The sequence below is a fragment of the Centrocercus urophasianus genome, unplaced genomic scaffold (genome assembly GCF_019232065.1).
Source record: "Centrocercus urophasianus isolate 14NV4802_14NV808 unplaced genomic scaffold, USGS_Curo_1.0 seq_11, whole genome shotgun sequence".
Lineage (NCBI taxonomy): Eukaryota > Metazoa > Chordata > Aves > Galliformes > Phasianidae > Centrocercus > Centrocercus urophasianus.
In genome coordinates this window covers 65,114,239-65,123,638 of record NW_024884253.1, presented here as the reverse complement: position 1 = coordinate 65,123,638, position 9,400 = coordinate 65,114,239, and positions in this window count along the sequence as shown.

Here is a 9,400-nt window from a genome sequence, read left to right as displayed (position 1 = left end):
ATCTTTAAAACCTTATGGTCTTTCATGAATATTGAAGAATGATTCATAGGTAAATTCTATAAACTGGAAGAATGATTGCTTTTCCCTGAAAATCTTTCAGTGTATAGTATGGCTTCTTGAAATATATCTTACGTAAGCAAAGTGTTGGTATTAGTAGCTGGGACTCAAACGGAACAATTGCTTTTGAAGTACATTCAAGCTACATCTGTGGTTGAAGAATATGGAAGCATCTTCTCAAAAAACGTGTCGACCACGGGGATGACTTGCCTGTATGTATGAGTAGTGAACAGTCAGGCTTCTTTTTCCAAGCCTAATCTGCCCTTCAGCAGGAAAATCCCTTCTTGGCTGGAAAGAAGCAGTCCATTATCTGTTGTAAGAGTACCTTGACTTTCCCAAAGTTGTTAGCTGTGTGCCTGTAAGGCTGTTTCTCAGACATGTTTGCATTATTTCTCCAGTTTATCCAGTCACTTCTTCAACAATTATTTCATTGCCTCTTTTTGGTCTCAGTCAAACATAGCAGATATTTTCCTGTTGTTTTTTTTTTTTCTTTTTTTCTTTTTTTACTGTTTCTAAATGACAGCAATCCTCTAAAATGGTCTTCTTTGCAGTAAGTTCTTGCAGTAAAATTCTTCTGGAAACTGTGTATTATCTCAGAACTGACATATATAGTATAGTCATGACTATCAAATTACCCTTGATGCTGTTAAATGAAACAGCATTAGTGACAGTATTTCTATCAGAAACATACCCAAACAATAAATTTTATCACAGCTTGTGAGCTGACAACTAAGCTGTAGCATGCTGTGGTGATTTTGCCTACTTATTTTCCAGTCCAAGTGATTTCAGTGATGTCTTTTGAAAGTCTGTAAGCTAAAACTATATTTTATGCATTGATGGCATACCTGAATTTGGCTACAGAGGGACAACCGTGAAAAGAGTAGTTGGATCTGGAGGCTTTGCCTGCAGCCATCCTGGTTTCCTCAATTTCCTTGTTAGTGGGGCTGATCTGCAGTAGCTAATAGAGTGCTCTGACAAGGCAGGGCTGTGGCAGTGAAGGACTTTGGAACCCTGGGTCCTCTGAATCAAATACCTTCATAGTTCTTATTAAAGTTCATAGGAGTTAGGGATGTAAATATCAAGTAGAAAATATTCTCCTGAGGAACTGATGGTTGTGTAGTCTAGGCGACTGAGCTTTACAAGTTGAGTTGAGTTATTTTTTAAATCAAGTAATTGTAAAGCTTTAGGATGAATTCATCCTTACAACTAGTTCTTCTCAATGAAAGCAATCACCACACTAGAAACAAATAAAAAGACACCCCAGCCCCTCAAGTGAACATAAGATTAACAGAACAAAGAAAATATGTCTTTCTTTGTTGTCAGCAAAATAGTTTGGAGAAGTATAGAAATGTTACTTAGAATTTCACTGTCTAGCTGTCTGTACCTGAAAAAATATTGTATTTATATCTAACTCCACAAATGATTTCTTGGATTTAGGAGTAAATTACATTTTCTAATTATTTTTGCAAAGGCAAAGATCTTACTTCCCTACTTTCACAACTAAAAGAGGCACAAGCTAACATACAACAAAACTGAAAATAACTCAGAGAAGTTTGTGGTTATATCCTAACATGAACAACATGAAGAAGGTGATGAGCTCTATTAGCTAACAGTTACTGAATTAAGTGGGTTGCAAAGAGTGCCTGTGTTGTGGGATGGGAGATTGTTGTTGTTTTTTTTAACCCAAGGTTTACAGATTAAAAATGATTGCTAATCCAGTGATCAACTCTTGAACCTTGGATCCTGCCTTGTGACTGTTATAGGAATATTGTGCACTCCTGCAGCCTTTGGACTGACTCATCTGAAGTGTTAATTATTATTTCTTCAAAAAGTAAGAGAAGTATTGCTTCTTTCACCTAACAGAGGATGCAAAGTCAAAGAAAAAATTTAAGTCAGTGAAAGTGGAAAGGAGAAAATATCTGATCTTCAAGTGTATCACTGCGTTGTGCAATAATTTGGAATCCATATCTGCTATGTAGCCCTATTTTATACTGGAAAAATTTGTGGGGAATTCCTGTTGCTTTTGATAAGTCATTATGTATATTTCATTATTTTATTAATTCTAAAGCTATATGAAAGTTGAACAGCTCGTTTGGTATTTACTGCAGCATATTGGGAAGAACAGCAGTAAAAGTGGCTTTTTTTCTTTAGTTTTTGTATACATCTCATGACAGGAAAGAAATTTTTATGAAAGATGCAAGTATTTTTACTTCCATTCAGGAAGCAAAAAAACAAAATATGCAACTATGTAAACACTTATTGAGGATAACATACATGGCCTGTGTACAACATATGGTACAGTGTCCTGAAAGCAGTGGGATTATTTGCCCCTGTGCAGGTTTTTGATTGTGCTTACAATAAAACAGGTTTGCTACAGGCTAGGTATGGTGTATGTCATAGTTATTACTGAGGTATTTGGTGAACAAAAAGGGATTGCTGCATCTGAGAACTCTGGTAATTGAAGTTTTTAGACTTTGACAGCATAGACGGAAGCTGCAAATGAAAGAAAAAGCCTGGCAAAAGCCTTGATATGCAGGAGTACTTTGGAATAATCCTATAGCAACTGGGATGTGTCCCCAAAGAGAAACTATGGCAGGGAAAGCAATTAAAACTAGGTCTAATCAAATATAATTCCAGTTGGTGCAAGTAATAATAACTTGGTATTTACAATCTGTTCTGATGTTGTAGAATTCACTGGAATTGGGGTGATACACAGCACAGGATATCTTATCTTTTGTAGCAGAACCCAAGTAAAATAATAGTGCATATCCTAATTTGCAGGGCTAAGATACCCACCTACCTGTGGGTATCTTACCCACTGCTATTGTATTGTCTTCCACGCTTCAATTTTATGAAGCTTTGTAGGAAGAATATAATTTGTTCCCTTTCAACTTGTCTCGAGGTGACAGACCATCATCATCTGTCAGTAAGGCGTAGAGGATACAACGAAGCTTAAATGAACAGCATCAAATTGACAGGTTTCCTTACATCAGTCTTCTGTTGTATTTTCCATGCCAGATGTGGCCCTTTTCCTTGTCTCTGAATAGTGATAAGGTGAAAATTATGTAAAAAATAGTGCTTTTTGTGTTCTTTGAAAGTGATAAAGAATCCTCACTGATTTTGTGAAAGCTTTTTTTTTTGTGGTTCTTTAGAGAGTCAGTAAACATTACTAATGGATTAAAAACAAATGTTTAAGTATAATTAACTATAAATTGAAATTGCTGATCTGAAATTAACTTGGAAAGTGGGTTTTTCCAAGTTAATGTGACATGCAGTTTCTTAAATAACCTCTTGCTTTGCAAAGGTAAAGTTAATAGCCCTTATATGGCTGAGATGATCAGGTTCCCTATCTTCTTAAAAAAGGAAAAAGGTGAGTGTTCTAAAGAGCTGTTGGTGAGGACATGTCATTTGGGACAGGTGGGTCATCTTATAGAATACAATTTAGTAAAAAAGGAGTAAATGCTTTAAGAACAGCAATACTCTCTCTGGTTTTAAACTATATTGAAATTGAGTTTGTCTGCTTCTCTACTGACTTTATTGTGAGATGGATGTATGCTCAAAATTTCCACCTCACCACGTATGTGTAGAATGTGTAAGTGACTGTCATGCTTTATTGACCAAAGATTCAAATAGGATGGTCTCTAGAGCAAATACGGTGCTTATCATATAGAAGTTCACGTGTTTTGGATGTTAATTTTAAATCCATTCTAATTAACGCACTTATTTGTCAACATTTGTTACATTTCAGAGCAGGAGCAGACTGCGTCTTGGGAGCTATTATGTATAGTTCAAAATATTCCTGCAAAATGATGTTGAACTGTTTTTTTAAAAAAAGAAAAAATGAGCAGAGGAGCTTTGTCCATTGTTTTCATTTCTCAGTGAATAGATTCATTAAATGTATGTTTGTGGCTCAGACTAGGTTATTCCTTAAGGTGCTTATAGCAAGAGCAGGGTTGGTCTTCTCACTGGTGACAGGACAAGGGGAAGTGGCCTCAAGTTGCACCAGGGGAGGTTTAGGTTGGATATCAGGAAAAGCTCTTTACTTAAAGGGCCGTTAAGCACTGGAATTAGACTCCTCAGGGAGGTGGCTGAGTTACCATTCCTGAATGTGTTTAAAAACCATTTGGATGTGGTGCTCAGGTATATGATTTAGAGGAGGGTTGTCAGTTAGGGTAGTATGGTTAGGTTGTGGTTGGACTTGATGATATTTAAGGTCTTTTCCAACCTCAGTACTTCTATGATTCTATGACCTAGTTCTCTGAACCAGCAGATTAATTCACCAGGGAGAGGGAAGATAATTAGTGTGAGAGGTCTTTGAGGAATCTTTAAAAGACTTATGGACATTTCTACTGAAGCTGTCTTGTCTTGGGCTTTGTGAACTTAAAACTAAACTTGGAAACAAAAAAATCCCAAGGATAGAAATGAAGAAATGAAATGCTGAGTGAGTGTATGTGCTCTAATAGTTCTGTGATAGAAAACAGAGGTAAAAGTTCTTTCAGATGTTACCAGAAAGCAAGGAGTAACTCTTTCAAAGGGAAAGAAAACATGTGGAGATTTACTTACTAAATATTTTGCATGGTAAATGAAGAAAAAAAGAAAGACAAATGCATGGCTATTCAGATTTCATTTATATAGAAGCATGCTACAAGTTGTATGTGTTTGTTTTCAGTTATCAGTGAAGATATTTTTCTGCTGGGAGAAAAACGGCATAAGAAATGGTAGGCCTAGTGAATGCAAGCATAACGTATAGTTTGGGCAGGGTGGTTTTACACTGCTCTGCACTGTGCTGCAAGAAGCTGCATATGATTGTATTTCAAAAGCAATTTCTTCTCTCAGGAATCAAGAAAGCAAACAGTTGGTGCATCATCATCTTTAAAATCATCAGGACCTTCTATTGAAATATATATACTGGAACTGAAGAGTCACTGATACATTTTTTTCTTAGTTTTATGACTTTGGTGAGCAAGCTATTGCTTGTGTGGACTTGTGTTTTCTAGCGTCTGCTGCCATACTTCATATTTCCTATGATTTTTCAGCGGTCTTTCTTGACAAAGGTGGAAGAACTGATTAAAAGTAGTCTGATTAAAAACAGAATGGTTTACATTTGTTTATTCTGTCCTAAGTTCAAAATGGATCTTTTTTTTTAATCTTTAAAAAGAATTTAAAGATATTGTTTTGAATAAAGAGTGAATATTACTGATATTTAACTTGAGAACTTATTTGTTTATAATTGATTTTTAATTTTTTGTAGTACAGACATGACTTAATGGATTATATAACTTTTTTTTACTACACTCTAATGGAAACTTACTATTACACAAATATTGTGATGCAGATTAATGATATTTAGCTGTATTAAAAACTCACAGTATCTTTCAAAAATGTGACAGTGGAGCATATTAAAGCAGACTGAATAAGAAGTTCTTGTGAAACAAGTGCATTCTTTGAGGCTATTTGAACGAAAAAAAATGTTGATAAGAATGTTAAAGTTTTGTGTTTGAAAATATAAACATCGATATTATTCACAACATGAAGATTCATGAATTTATGAGTTATCTTTATGAACTCTATATTATTTCTCTATTTGACTATGTTTTTCCTTCCTCGTTTAAGCACTACATACATCTGGTTAGATCTTTCATGTATGATAGTGACAGAACAGTTGTGCCTTACTGCCAGAGCAAGGCGAAGAGGGTCACTTGTATGCCAGACTTCCTGCCAGATTCAGAGAGATCTGGTGGTTCCACACTTGTAAATCTGTCTTCCAAATCTTTCATTTCTGGTAATTGCTGTAAAACTGTAGCAATAATTTACTAATTAAAATTGTCTTGCTGTCTTACCTTGTGGTGCCGTATACTTTTAATGGCTCCTTACCATTCCTGAAAGTTTCAGTGGAACTGTTCTGTGGATAAATTTGCTAGCTTTTTTTTTTTTTTTTTTTTAACCAAGCATGAAAAAAACACTGAAGAAAAATTATTTCTTCAGTGAATGGAGTTGTTGCTTTTTCCCACAGGTGTTCTGCAAGGCCTTTGATTATCAAGTTCTCATTCTTCTTTTTCTCAAGAGTTTCTGCTTTTCAAAATATTTTTTGGTGCTTCAAAAATATTACTTATCTCTTTCTTGCTATCTTCTCTTCTTGAGGAAGTTGCTATGCATTTTTCCTTCACAAATGGCACAGATGCTTCAGCTGCACCTCATTCACCTACTGCTAGTGAATATTACAGCAACAGATGCAGATTGTTGCAGTGCAGAGGAAGCAAGGAGTATGTTAAATCAGTTCCAAAATGTACATGTGAGGAGATTCACTGCAGTCAGTCAGTTATTCTGATAAAATTTTATGTGAAGCTCTGTTGGGAATGGATCCAATTTTGATGAAACACAAAAAAGGAAAGTGACCTATTTGAGCAGTCATGAGATGAGTCAAACGTATGCTTGTCTTTGGAATTTCAGCACATTACAAACATTTCCAGATATCTAAAACCTGTCATTTTTCTCAAATATCAATGTGACTTTTAAATGCTACTCATCTGTGTGAATTCAGCTGTGTTATGTGATTACCTTTCCTTTAAGGAAAGGCATGCAGCTAAAGAGTATTTTTCCCCATCCAAAGTTTATTTCAAACACAAATGGCAAGGTAGGAACTTTTTAGCATTTAAATCCTTCTTGTAAACTGCCCTTTTATAGAGGTATCCATGAGAAATTAACTTTGACTCATTCTAGCTTGCAAATATTTGGATTATGTGGTTGGAATCTTTATACAGTAAAAGAGTTCAGTGCTATTATTCATTCAGGTCAATTATCTAAGCTCATTTAAAGAAAAAAAAAATTGTGTGGCTTATGCTGGTAAACATGAAGAAAAAGTAAAACAAAGTCAAGGTGACTCAAAGGCTGCAAAGTCATAAAGAAGTTGCAGAGAAATGTACACACAGTTTTGTGAGTTGTGGATAGCAACGCGTAAGACCTCACATCAGTCTTCAAGAAAAAACAGATCTAATGCTTTTAAATAGCCAAGTGCCTTTCCTTGGTGATTTATTTTGTTGGAACAGCAGTTTTCGAACAGAAATGAAGGATTAGAGTCAGAATGTCCTGCTGTTTTTCAGAAAGAGAAGATACGTGTAGGTCATCACTTTTTGACCAAAGGAGGATGTTTGTAAAATAAGTTATCGTTTCGATTGATCACATCTCCTGCATTTCTTGTGATGAATACTGGAAACACTGCAACATTTACCATAAAAAAAGTTAGGGAGGTCAGAGCTGAAGCACAGGATTTGGAGATTGTAATTCTATGTAATTCTTGTGTGTAAAACAGCTCACATGTGACAGTAATGTACTTGGTGGTTGTCCTGTGTGTCCTGGAATGAACACACAGCAATTATAGCTGCTTTACAGGATTTATACAGAGCCAAATTTCCAGGTGTTTGCATCTGCTGTTATGATAACGAGAAGCTCAGTACAAGAATAACTAATCATCTTGATACTTTGTGCAGTAAGGAGGAATGATTAAGCAAATCTAATGGCAACATTGTACCTGCAATTACATCTCAACTAAGAATTGTGGCTTGAACGTCATATTTGTATAACTGTACTTGTTTATAGCACTTACTTCTATGAAGCTGAGCATGTTGCTGCTGCTTTAATTGCTCAATAATTTGAACTTGCTCATTTATTGATACAACTTCATTCCTATAATTGCATGAATGTTGAGATTATTCCTTTAAAGCAATGCTTATCCTATAGCATTATTGTAGTGTTCCATTTGTCCAGGAAACAGTTTTTTTTTTTTTTTAAATAATTTTACAGAATTTAAAAGGCATATTTAAGGTTGTTTTTGCTTACTAGAAGGAAAGTTTTTGACAGGAATTATCCAACATGCTTGTTATCCGTTATTTATGTTGTTAGCCATCAGCTTCAGGAAATATGGCACCTTTTTATAGGAGACAAATGAGCATATAGACAACTCAGAGAATCGTATGGCAATATCCTGATATATATATATATATATATATATATATATATATTTATTTCACTGGGGAATGGTTCTAAATGTTCTTCCTTCATGTTTACCTGATTGTTTAATGCCATAGCTTATAGATTTTTCGCCTAGTATCCTACAGTGCTATTATGCTTCTGAATCTGTCTTTTTGACTCTGAGCAGAAGCAATAAGAAGAAACTGTTATCTCCACAGTGGCTTTAAATCTCTAGGCTTGCTATGCAGACTCTCTAAACTCTACTCAACACTGTTTTACCCAGTAACATATTTATAGCTGATTTTTTTTTTAAGTGAAAATCTTACATCATCATATATTCTTTCATGTTACACATCATACACATAGATGTATATAGAAATATATATTTACATGTATTAGATGTAGAAACTACTAAGAAGTTTAGATCTAATTAGATAAAAAAATCAAGAAAACTTTGAGTTGTAAATCAAACAAAAATTTTCTTTTACATTCAGATTATTGTAGCAGCAATAATTTAATTTCATGCAAATCTTACTAACAAAAAATTGAGTCTTTACTCTCAAAACTCAAATGATCAGGAGAATGTGAATAGCCACTGATTATATTGTACATGGTAGAGATGGTGAAAGCAGTATTATCAAAATGGTATTTCTATGTATGTATTTGTCTATTTATTTTTTATTCATCTAGTCTCACATCATGCTGGATAATAAACAGAAGGCTGTTGTAAAGGGGTGAGCCAAATATGACTAAATTGTCATGGAATTGTAGGAACGTGCCTTCTTGTGTTTGAATACTGTCTCCCTGAAATATCTGGAACTTTTATTGTCAGTTGAAGAAAGAAGAGTCCTATAAATGATCATATCCTTTTAAAAGTGAGAATTCTTTTCATAGATGAGAAAAAAGGGGACAGACTCTTTAGCTGTGTCTGTTGTGACAGGACAAAGGGAAATGGTTTCAAACTAAATGAGGACATATTTATATTGGATACAAATAAGGAAAAATGTTTCTACTGTAAGGATGGTAAAGCACTGGCACAGGCTGCCCACAGAAGACCACAGGGACAGGAAGACTCTTGCCTGGAAACTTTGAAGGCCAGGCTGAATGGAGCTCTGAGCATCCTGATCTGGCTGTAAGTGTTCCTGTTCTTTGCAGGAAAGTTGGACAAGATGACCTTTAAGGGTCTCTTCCAACTCAAATGATTCTATGATTTTTGTGATCTATGATATCTGCTCTAATAGTTCAAATATTATAAGAACAGCATATAGGGAGGAAAATATATGCACAGGTAAGATTAAAAATGTGGAAGCAGATTCTAGAAAAATTCCAAGTGAATAACTTCTGTTATATATTCTGTGGGTATTGTCTGTAAACC